General features: G+C 50.5%; 1 long non-coding RNA gene across 1 annotated transcript; it reads right to left on the reverse strand.

The window, feature by feature from the left end:
- Positions 1–3,714: 3,714 nt before the first annotated feature.
- LOC125700937 (uncharacterized) lies at positions 3,715–9,373 on the reverse strand. Its single transcript, XR_007380092.1, has 3 exons — positions 8,477–9,373; positions 6,745–6,815; positions 3,715–4,277 (listed from the first exon to the last, which is right to left on the reverse strand). It is a non-coding gene; the product is annotated as an uncharacterized LOC125700937 (long non-coding RNA).
- Positions 9,374–11,962: the final 2,589 nt, after the last annotated feature.

The raw sequence follows: 11,962 nt of genomic DNA on the forward strand, positions 1-11,962 counted from the left end.
ACTCCTTTCCTTTGATCCAGCAGACCTGGAGTCACTGCGATTTCAAGGCACACAGCAAATCCCTCCAGGGACGCTCATCTTATGGAGATGCAGTCCAAGGGAAAAGGGGGGCTCTGTGTGAGCCAAGGATCTGGTGCCGATGTGTCTGTGGAGATCTGGAGCCTACAGCCTGGGTCTGGCAGGGAATGGCTGCCCTGTGTGGACGGGAGACTGTCCCCACTGCCACTTCTGCTGTTGGTTCACCAAAGCCTCCATCCAGTCCTTGGCCTCCTCGGGGCTGTCCTTCTGCCATCACTCCCTACATGGGTGAGCTGTCCTGGTTTAACACCTCTCTAAGGCAACGCTTTACTTTCTGATGACTTTGCAGATTGTGCATTGTCCCATTGGCACTCAGGTCCAGGCCAGATCCCAGCCAGATGCCTGCTGGCACTGGGATGGGCAGGGGCATCCCTTCTTCAAAGCTGTACATTCTGGCAGTGACATTGCTCCTTCTGGCTGTGATGTTCCTGCACACGTCCAGTGATGGAGGGTCTTGGATCCATCTGCAGTGCTGTTCCATGGCACATTGCATCTTTTCCTGGGTAAATGCCAGTGGCTGCACGAGGCAGTGCATTACCTCATAGCCTAAGGCAATAAGATGGAGACCAATGCCCAGCTTTGCTGGATGGGTGCAAGAACGGGCAGCTGCCCAAAAAACATCCAGATTGTTCGTAGGGAGAAATACAGAGTGTCTCACTGGGTTTGTATTGGGCGTAGAAGATGTACTGGCCCTTCACTGTGACTTTTATCCCTTCTCTATGAAATATATGGACGTGCTAAAGCACAGCAGCACCACAGGTGCTTGCTGTGGGATGTGGTTCAGCAGTATAGGAATCAAAGTGCAGCAACGACAAAGATGGATATTCATCTTTGAAGCTCTTGTAGGGAGAGTCCACTCTAATATGGTTTCATAGAATGCCTTTTTGCAGGTAATTTCCATGCTCTGTGCTGGGTCATGTTCCACAAGATATGTGTATTATATATGAGCAGAAAAACTTTCAGCTCCCAGCTATCAAGCCACGCTGCTAATTTAAGCTTTTTTTATTATTATTTTGTTCCCTCACCCATAATCTGCTCCTTCCCCAGTAAAAATTACGGATTCCATTTATCATTTTTTTCTGAGGGCTCCTACGCATCCCTGCGCCCTGTCTCCACGTAATGCTTCACGTAATGCAACCTTTCCCTCTGCCTTCCTGAGTAGTTTGGGTTATTTCTGTAACCTTATGTATTCTATCTGGATGGGTGGGAAATAATAAAAGGCACATCTTGAAAGGCCAGCCTGTAAAAGACCAGGACCTGAGCACCTGATGGAGCAGTAGGTGCCCCTTTCATTGCTGGGAGTTGGACCAGATGGCCTTTAAAGATCCCTTCCAACTCAAACCATTCTATGATTCTGTGGTTCTCAACTCCCTCCCAGTCCCTGGGAAGACAAAGCAGTTAAAAGAAGTCATAAAACTGCTGGGAGAGCTGTGCATCCCCAGGGCCGTAGCCCAGGATCCATCTTCAGACAGCAGAAAGGTGCTTTGGAGGGATGTGCAGGAGCCTGCAGCACCAGGCAGCTATATCTAGGGATGCCATTCCTGCATGCTGCAATTTGTTGCATTTGTTGAAAAAAAAAAAATCCCACTTTTTTAATGTTTTAGAGGGCAGTAAACCAACTGCTCAGAAAGATTTCCCATGAACAGGAGAAGAAGTTTCCTCTAGAGCATTGTGTGCCCCCCAGCTCACAATTCAAGGTCTGACCTCACTTACAGGACCATGGCCTCTCTATCCTGCAGCATCTCCAGGAGGAAGGCACAGAATTCTTCCCAGCACACTCTTTCAAAGCCTGAGAAAGAGTACAAAGAAGGAAGATTAACACCTATGTGAAAACTCAGCCAATGGCAAGAGTTTCTGGGAGACTGCAGTTCAGCCTTTCTTTTTTAAGTCTAGCCCTCAAGGACGCTGCTCCTCACTTAGAAAGGATTTTAGAGCTCTGAGCTCTGGCAGTAGTTCTCCTAATGCACAAATGTTTGACCTTGGATGACACCGACCTGCCAAAAAAGCACGAAAAAAAAAAGGTGTTGCTGATATTTATTTATTTTATGCTCTGATTCCTCATTCATCATCAGGTAAATTCGCTCTTGGCAGCACCGGCAACTTCCTTAAACGCAGCCAAGGTGACCACTAAAATTAGCATCAAATCCCAGCGACGCTTTACATCACGCTCACGTTATTTTTCACGGGGTGTTTTGCTCTTGTTGCGGCTCCGGGGGGACAGACCTCGATGGGGGCAGTGCCCCTATGGGGACTGAGTGACCGGCACAAGCAGCCCCCAGCATCCCCACAAAATTCCTGTTCCACTGGAGATGTTCTCTCGCCTCTTGCCAAGCTGCGTTACGAAAACGTCTGAAGAAACAGCATCGGCTCAGACCTCAGACAGTAAAACATGATTTTCTTTCTCTCTCATAAATTTTTGCTTAATGAAAAGTCCTTGAGGAGCTCATTTCTCTGTCGGGGCCAAGGAAAATAACCATGTGCGTGGCTGAGCAGCGCCAATAGCCATGAACGTGAGCAACGCTCTGCATGTCCTGGTGTTACTGAACATCTGCATCTGAACTCCTCAGAGACCTCCAGAGTGCTGAGCACTTCACACTGGCTGTCTCTGATGGTGCTGTCCTTGGAGCACCCAATGCTCCATTGCCATGCTTTTCCCATGGGCAGAAAGCACAGACTTCTCAGCAGACTATCATCTTATTTGGTTATGGCAGCAAGCAGTAGGGATGCTTGGAGAATACGGCCCAGGTTGGGTGGTGCTGGATGAATGGACACATCCCTCTCAGGTTTTGAGCTAGAGAAGCCAGGCAGGTGATGCTATTCTGCAGTGTAATTAAATGTCATGGTCTAGGAGTAATCACAGCTCATTGAAACACAGTCCTGGTAATGGTGAGTGCTTTGCAGAGCTTTATAGCATGTGCAATGCCCCAGAACCTGGCAGCACAGTGCCAGGAGGAGTGGTTTGGGATGTGCCCAAAGGCTCTGTAGGCCTCTGTACACTCACAGCCTCACTGCTTTATCCTAGATTGCATATAAAGAGGAAATTGTTCATGCTAAGGGTGGTGAGGAACGGCACAGGGTGCCCAGACCAGTGGCGGTGCCTCATCCCTGCAGGCACCCACAGTCAGGCTGGACAGGGCTCTGAGCACTGATGGAGCTCTGGGTGTCCCTGCTCAGTGCAGGGAATGGGACCAGATGGCCTTTAGAGATCCCTTCCAACTCAATTCTATCATTCCTCATCCTCTGAGGAAGTTGCAAGCACAGATATACTTAAGCTGGGAAACAGAAGAGGGTCTCTAATCATCCCTTGCTGATTCCCCTGGCTACATCTTCCTGCCCAAGGACGTAGTGGAGGTGGGTTAATGGTTGGACTTGATGGTCTTAGTGGTATTTTCCAATCTGAATGATTCTATGATTCATTCTCCCTTGTCCTATCTCTGTCTGCCCATGTAAAAAGCTGTTCTTCCTCCTCTTATTTATAAGCTCCTGAAAGGCTGCAATCAGCTCTCCTTGGAGCCTTCCTTTCCCCAGCTGAATAACTCCAGCTCCCTCAGCCTTTGTAGCAGTGACCCTTATTTTTCCATTAAAAACAAAAACAAAAACAAAAACAGACTAAAAAAACCCAAACCAACCAAAAGAAAAAAAACAAAAAACAAAAACCAAAAACAAGGAAAGAAACCAGAAACATAAAAAAAAACACCAACCCCAGCATTCAGCCAACAGATACAGCCGCACTAGAGGGCAGTGCTGCCCGCCGCAAGCAGCAGTGCAGGGCATCACTCTCCTTCTCAACAGGCAGAACTAAACTGATCATAAAAATAATAGAAGTTCCTTTTGCTAAGCTGCAGCATGACTGCATAAGAAGTGCAACAGCCAAGCCTCTGCCTCAATATTGCAGTCCTCGTGCACAGACAGCTTCCCCCCACCTCACTGCACCACCCCGCAGAACCTCATGCTGGCTCTGCAGCTCCTGTCCCACTGCAGCACCCCAAAACATCCCGAGGATCTGCAGCATCTCCCATCCGGAAAGGTGAGGGCATCTCCCCTTCACGTAGCCTTGTGCTGGGTATGAACACAGCCAGGGCATTTCTTGGGCTGGTGATGCTCTGAGCTTTCCTGTGTACAGCAGGGCTGCGTCTCTCGCTCTGGGTTTCTCTGTTTCAGGTGTGACTTTTCTTCAGTTTCCTTTCACCAATAGATATCTGTTAGGAGAAGAAGAGGGAGAATGTTTCACTTCCCTCCCTGAAACCATGACTTCCACCAGGATCTCTGTGACCCTGGTGAGGTCAACGAGGGGTGGGGGTTCATGGGCTCAGAGCACCTCTCCCACGTGGCTCACACTCACCCACCCATGGCAGTGACAGAGGGACAGACCTACCTGCACTGTGCAGACACTGCATTGTGACTGTGTGCCCCCTGGCAGCCAACTGCCCCATTGCAGATTTGGGACCCAGGACAAACAGCTCCATGATGTTTAACCCCTGCCCTCCTGCTGCACTGCACAGCCCCCACGAACAGATCCTATCTGCTGGAGATTTATTTCCAGTCTTCTTTTCAAGACATGATGTCAGGATTACAATAACCTGACTAAGGCAAACACTGGATGGAATTACTATTGTGTTTATCAATTTCCTACTTCTTTTCTTGTCCTGATTAATCATGGGACGGCGCGATGGAAAAGTCCCGTTAGAGCAACCTGTCCCCCAGCCAAGGCAGGGCTGATCTGTCCATCCACCACCATGTGTTTCATCCAGCCTATTTTTAAACAATCCCCAGCGACAGGACTTCTTGAATCACAGGAGCGAGAAATGGAAAAGACCTATTAGCTCATGCTGTCTGTCTCCTGGCCAGTGCAGGCTGTTCCCTGCAGCCCCGTTTGCAGTGTTTCAGCTTCCACCTTTCCTTCCCTTGGGAGAGCACTCTGCTGGCAAGCAGCTCGCACACTCAGGTTTGCTTGATGTCATGCTGGAAAGCACAGATCTCCAGCACTGACCTCAGCTGATCAACTGCACTTTATTCCTGAGTAGGGTAAGCAAGTGTGTGCGCTGCAAATAAAAGTCAAATGCATTGTGCAACAACAGCAGAGTGATGCCACCCCACATCAATGCCCAGTGATGGGCAACACAGGGGCCTCATGGAGAAGCCCTGCTCAGTATGGAAAGGGATGGAAATGTGCAACCCTGCTTGGGGCAGAGGGGTGCTTGCACAGAGCCTGCACCCCAACAGCCCAGCTTTGTGTGCACCCAACAGCTCAGCTCTGCAGTGTGATGGAACATCAGCTTCCTTCTCCATTCCTCACCCACCATGAGAATGGATTTTGTGCAAACAGATGACAAAAAGTAATTTGGAAGCTTCTCAATTCCTTGCCTGCTCTGACTGCTGCCAGCACTGCTGCACCAACAGGACCTGGCATGGCTTGTGCCAGCTGCCAGGACCTGCCCTGCTCAACCCCCCCACTTCCTAGTGCTGCCTCCATTCTGAGGGGTTGCAAGCAAGACAGACAGCCCAGCCATAGGCAGGCTAAAGAGCCTGCTAATTGGTTTCTAAGCAGAAAGAGCACACACCTGCCTGCAAACCCCACCAGCTTGCCTGTGGTACATGTGTGTGCCCGCTGCATCCTCTGTGCCTGCACCATTCATGTCTGCAAAGCCCCCTGCAAACCCACAGTGCTGGGGGCTGACATGGATGCTAGGGGCTCACGTAGGTGCTGGGGGCCGTGCCCTGCAGCCGTGGTTCTCGGAGCTGCCTTATCTACTTTGAGTAATCAAAAATAATTGGTTGCTCTCCAGTGGACTGATCTAATAGCAGTACGAATAAAGTTATTTTGAACAGTTGTTCATGAGTTCATCTCCTGGAAAGCCTCAGCACCAGCTGTTGCTGTGCTTTTGATTAAAAAAATAATATATATATTAAACTCAAACTGGGGATTATCAGAGCTAAGCACGTCTCGGCTCTCCCTCCTCCCAGTGTCAGGTGCCCAGCCAGGCTATAGACTGCTCTTTGTGTGCAGCTCCTTCACCCCTTTCTCTGTGAGCTGGCAGCGGTGCAGTGCAGATTTGGCTCCTTGCAGTGTGCTGGGCAAGGGATGCTGGCACAGCCCTGGGTTTGCCAGTGCCTGGGGCTGGCATTCATGCTGATGCAGAAGGTTTATCATGCAAATGGTCCCCGAGGCCTCCGGCCAAGTCCATTTGTTAATGGTCAAACTATGGGAAGCTGGTTAGGGAGAAGCAAATTGAATTAAGCACAACTGGGGAAAGGGGGGGGGGGGGGGGGGGGGGGGAGGGGTGAGGAGTGAGGTCTTTGTGGAGGTTGGAGGGTACATGGGGACAGAAGGAGACCTGCACTGGGCACCCATGCAAGGAGGTGCAAAAGGGCTGCATGAAACAGGGCATCCCCACGTCCTGAGTCACTCCATCCCTATGGAGCCCCAGCAGCGACACAGCAGCCTGAGCTGGGGCAGAACAAAGAGAGCAGACATGGGGGGAAGTTCTTGCTGAGATAATGAGAGAGAATCACAAAATCACAGAGCATCCCGAGTTGGAAGGGACCCATAAGGGTCACTGAGTCCAACTCCTGGCCCCACACAGGACCACTCAAAAATCAGATCATAGAATATGGACAATGAAGATATAGACAACAAAGAAGAGTTTCACACTCAGCTTTCCATACCTAATTAGCTATGCAGGATCAGTTATCCCCCACATCCACTCAAGGAGCTCCCTCCCTTTGAATAAAGATAGCTGTAAAAGCAAAACGATGAACACGCACTGATAATTGTGGCAAGGTCAAGAAAGCAGTACTCAGTGACTGAGAGGTGATAAAAGGAGAACTGGCAGAAAAACATCTCAATGGTAACAAATGCTGAATACATTCAAGGCTGAACATCCAGTCTTGCAGCAACGCTGTGCACTTGTATGGAAGGGGATGTGCAGTTGGACCAGCAGTCCTTGCAGTGCCCATTGAGTTAAGATTAAGTCACAGTGTCTCAGTTTTCCCAACTCCTTTCCCTGACTGCAAAAGCCAGGCAGCAGACCCAGCTCAGAGCAGGTTTCTGGATGCACATTTTGCACTGCATCCCACTCCCTTGGCTTTCTCTCCATGGCTCTTATTTTCCTTTTCGGCATCAGCATCTAAACATCTGGGTCACGGCGGAGCTTAGAGCTGGAAGCGACACAATATTACGAGAAAGGATGTTTTTGTACTACTTCCAACCTTCCCAGAACAGAGAACTGCAGAACCCCCTCCACAAAGGCTGCTTTCTTCCTCTGCACTACTTTGAAACGATGGGTGAAATCCTCACTTATCGCCTCTACCACTGGGGACGAGACAGAGACGATCAGAAAGGAGGGGGAAGGAACCATGAAGAACACAGCCAAGTGCTTTTCTTTCTTTTCACTCTTCTGTGTGTTTACTTATTTTAGCTTCTTTGGGTTCAAGCCACATATTTGGAGCGATTCCCACCTGCTCTGTACTTGGGGACCATTCTACAAACATCCCCACAGACAACTTTCTTCTGTTTCCCCCCTGTTAAAATGTCGGTATCTTGCTGAAATGTTGAAAGAGAACAAATCTGAGGGTTTGTAGGGATGTTTTGCTGCCCAGCACCCCACAGGCCAGGCACTGAGCGTTGCTGCCCACCCAATGGGCACAGGGATGTGTCCTGACCTGCACTCCTCCACTCAGGAGGGTTGGGGCTCATGGCACTGTGCCGACACCAGAACCGACACAGGTCTAATCTGGCCACCTGCTGTCCTTCTCTTGTCCCCTTCTGGGACCAGAGCTCACCCCAAGCCCAAGCAGGACACACTTTGAGCCTTTATGGAGGTGTTGCCAGCTGGAGTATTGCTGCTCGTAGCAGGACGGATCTGTGCTGTGCAGCCCACACCATTGCCTGGCCCATGCTCAACTATGCTCCATGCATCTGAGTGAAGGCAGCCCTGTGCTCTGCCCCTTCTGCAGACCCCCACAGCTAATCCCCAGCTGCCCAGGGCAGGACTCAAATCAAGGATCTGAATCCTCTCTACCTCTCCCCCCTTCAGCCCATTTTTCCAGCCTTGCAGGGAAAGCCTTCAGGGTGCCCTCATCTCTCTGCATTCACTCTGTGCTGCACCAAGACCTGCATGTCCCCACACCTCATGCAGCTCCAACTATACTGCTCTGCTCCTGCATAGAATCATAGAACCATTCTGGTTGGAAAAGCTCTCTCAGATCACCAGTCCATCCCCAAGCCATCCCACCATGCCTACTGACCGTGCCCCTCAGTGCCACACTTCCACCTCAACACTTGCAGGGTGTAGCAATTGGACAGATCAATATGAAAAGGTGTTTTACCAGAGGTGCAACAACAGAAGGATCAGCACCATACAAAGGTGATATTAAGAAAGGGAAGAAAATCACTTACTTGTATCAGAAGATTCAAGGTTCACAGGGGAAAGCTTCACCATGGAGGGATCTCCAGGAAAAGACCCCTCCGCAGTGGCAGTCAGCCCTTAAACGGGGTCTAAGAGAGCTGCAGCCAGATTCCACCCCTTCTGGTCACGCAGCTGAATTGCCTTTGCCTCTGCTCCCAGTGTTGACCAGGTCCTTTCCCCAGGTGCTCAATCAGTGGTTGATGCTGTGATTCAATAGTTCCCATACACAGGGACATTAACCCCTCCCTCCCACCTGCCTGGGCAGCAGTGCCAGTGCCTGACCGCTCTTGGGGAGAAGCAGCTTGTCCTATTAAGTCTTCTCCCATCTCACTGTCTATCATGGGGTAAAATCCCATGCTAAGAAACTGGAAACACCACATTCTCTTGTTGTACAAAGCTACATCCCAGATCTATTGAAATCTGTCATACAATCACATAATGGTTGGGTTGGAAGGGATCTCCCAGCACAACCCCTGCCATGGGCTGGCTGCTCCCCTCCTTCCCCCCCCTCCTCGAGCTCAGGCTGCCCGGAGCCCTTCTAAGGCCTCAGGGACTTCTAGGGATAGGGCACCCACAACCTCCATAAACAGCTACAAGGAGATCTGCACAGCACAAATAAAGCCATGCTGAGCTTTTTGCTGCTTACAGCATCCTCACAGTAGTACCCACAAGCACAGCATCCCACTGCAGCCCAGCTCCTGCCGTGACCCCATCAGCAGAGAGGGCAGCACTGTGCATGTTCCTCCCTGTGGTTTCCATCTGTACAACTGGGATCAAACGGGGCAGAAGCCTCAAGCCCAGCCCTGCTCCTGTCCCATCAAACAAAACTGTCCCAGGTATGGATGAACCACGCAACGTTCCTATTGCAGCACATCCCTTCTGCAAGCAGCCCAAAAGAGAGAGTCAGAAGAACATATTTTATCATATACATAATCTCAAAAAAAAAAAAAAAAAAAAAAAAAATTAAAAAAAAAACACAACAAAACAGCCCTCGTCTTCTAGATTCCCAGACAGTACACTCAGCATCCTCATGCTACTGATGTAATCTTGGAGGAAGGTCCTCTGGGCCCACACTCATGGAGCAGGAGCTGTGCTCGGAGCTCAGTGCAGCCCTGCATGGAGGTGGGCACAGCCCCAGGCCCGCACTGGGAAGGTCCCAGTCCACCTCCACAGCTGCTGGTGGTCTGAGTGCTCTTCAGTGCCCCTGGGAACAGGCAGAGTTCAGTGCAGCTCCTCGTGAATGTCTCTATCCTCTGTGCTCAGCTGCAGGGAACGTCGGCCAGGAAGGAAAATGTCATCATCACTAATAGGAATAAAAGCATCCAAGCAGGTAACAGCGCAAGCAGTGCCCACCCTTAGCACTGAGCACTCTGCAGCCAGCTGAAAGCGCCGCAAAGCAAACCTTGAGCTGAGGTACAGCAAGCAAAGTACGAGATAAGGCAGTGGAGTTCTGCCAGAGTGCATATTTGACCCAAATTGTTTCGGCTGCAGCTGGGTGGGTGATTCACTGCGTGCAGCTTCATCAATGGGCTTGGCCTGGCTCTGTGTTTGTGACTTGTCTCCGGAGAGACGGAGGGTTTCTGTGTTTTGTTTGTATGGATGCCTTGGTTATCCTGGGAACTGTGACACGCGCGGTGGGAACGCTGGCTGCCTGCTCCTGTGGATGATGCACGTGTTGGGCCCGGCTCAGACCTGACTGCACTGCCAGCCTGGAGCCCTCCTGCCCACACCTGACCTCAGCAGCTCACAGCTTCACATCACCCGGCCCTGAGCCTCAGCTCATCCAGCAGCAGGAATCACCAGGAGAGATCCTTGTGGTGTGTGGATAGAGAACGCAAGGGCTGTGCTGAATCCCAGGGATCCCTCAGCGCGCTCTGTGGGAGGACAGGAGGAGACAGGCATAGATAGGGATGCGTGAAGCTGGACACCCAGCAGGACTTGTTCTGCCTCAAACTCCTCGTGCCCCCGAAGGAAGCAGAATGCAGTAAGTGAGACACCTGGTCTATGCATGGGCAGAGAATGGGACAAAAATGCACCCCAGGACAGACTGGCCCCATAAGGACTCACATGGAAAAGTGCCTGCAGACTCTGTCCATACAAAGCTCAAATATTCCACTCCCAAATATTCCTCTCTCAAGCAGCTCAAGCACGGCCTTTCTGCTTTGGCATTCCAACAGCTCAAACCCCAACATTTTGTTTTCCTGACCAGTAAATCTAGAAGTATCTTCTGCAGCATGGTGAGATGGGGACAGCAGCCACCATGGCTGGGATGCACCCCGTCACTCCCAGCTGCTTTTTGGGGCTCTCACTTTTCCTCCAGCACATCACCACCACCACCTTCCCATTGCTAAGGCAGCAGACGGCAAACAGACATGAAAAAATGCTGAAAATGCAACAAAAATGCCACAGAGTTGCTTGTCCTTTTGGATTCAGTTTTTGGTCAACTAAATTGTTACTGAATGAGAAAAGCTTTGTCAAAAATGTACTCTGATGAAGTGCAGCAGGGGCTCTGGCACTGTTTCCTCAGACCCATGAAGGTTTTAATCCCTGGGTTCTCTAAGAAACTGAGTGACACATGCTTTAAAGAGAACATATTTGCTCCTTGGCATTTCATGGATGTCACCTTTTAAAGGCTGCTGCCCGCTTTCAGCCTGAGCTGCTGGTACTGCTTGGGGATGGGGTGGGTCCTTCATTACAGAATCACAGTCGTTCAGGTTGGAAAAGCCCTCTCAGATCCCACCATGCCCACCGACCACATCCCTGAGTGCCACATCCCTGTGGTTCTGGAACACTTCTGAGGATGGTGACCCCACCACATCCTGGTGCAGCAGCGACAGTGCCTGACTGCTCTTTTGGAGCAGAAAGTTTTCCAATGGGATCAGGGAAACCTGGAGCTGCCCTGGAGGAGGAGGGCAAGCAGGCACAGCTCACTGCAGTGTGCTGCTCATGGCATTAGGGAAATACACAACTTATTTACTAAAAACTCAGTGCTATGCCCAATTTTATCCATTTGCTGCAAGCAACAGAAGCAGGGCTCCCATATATCCCCTGCTAAAGAGCCTGGAAAAAAAAAGCCCCAGACCAAAACTGTGGCGGGCATCCTTGTGGCAGCTGCTGTCTCCAGCCTGACTCCGGATGCGGAGGAGGATCCCGGAGGCACGAAGGACAGACGCTGCTCATCAGCCCTTCCTTATCTCCTGCTAAAGTCCTCTCTGTTTGGATAAGCCAGGGCTGGAGAGAGCAATATCTGCGGCGGCGAGGAAAAGCCGCTGGCAGATCTCTTCTGGCCTGGGAGAGCCTCGCTCAGGGAGATATTAAAGGCTTTTGTTTCCAGGAGCTGTCAAAACCCTCACCTTTCACAAGCACTAAAACGACCAGGGGAAAAAATATATGCGAGTGGAATAATAATTTTTAACTCATAAATTTGAGCTCGTAAATCAAGGATTGAAGGAGCAGTCGTTGTAATGTCTCGTGAG

Source organism: Lagopus muta, chromosome 15, assembly GCF_023343835.1.
Source record: "Lagopus muta isolate bLagMut1 chromosome 15, bLagMut1 primary, whole genome shotgun sequence".
NCBI lineage: Eukaryota > Metazoa > Chordata > Aves > Galliformes > Phasianidae > Lagopus > Lagopus muta.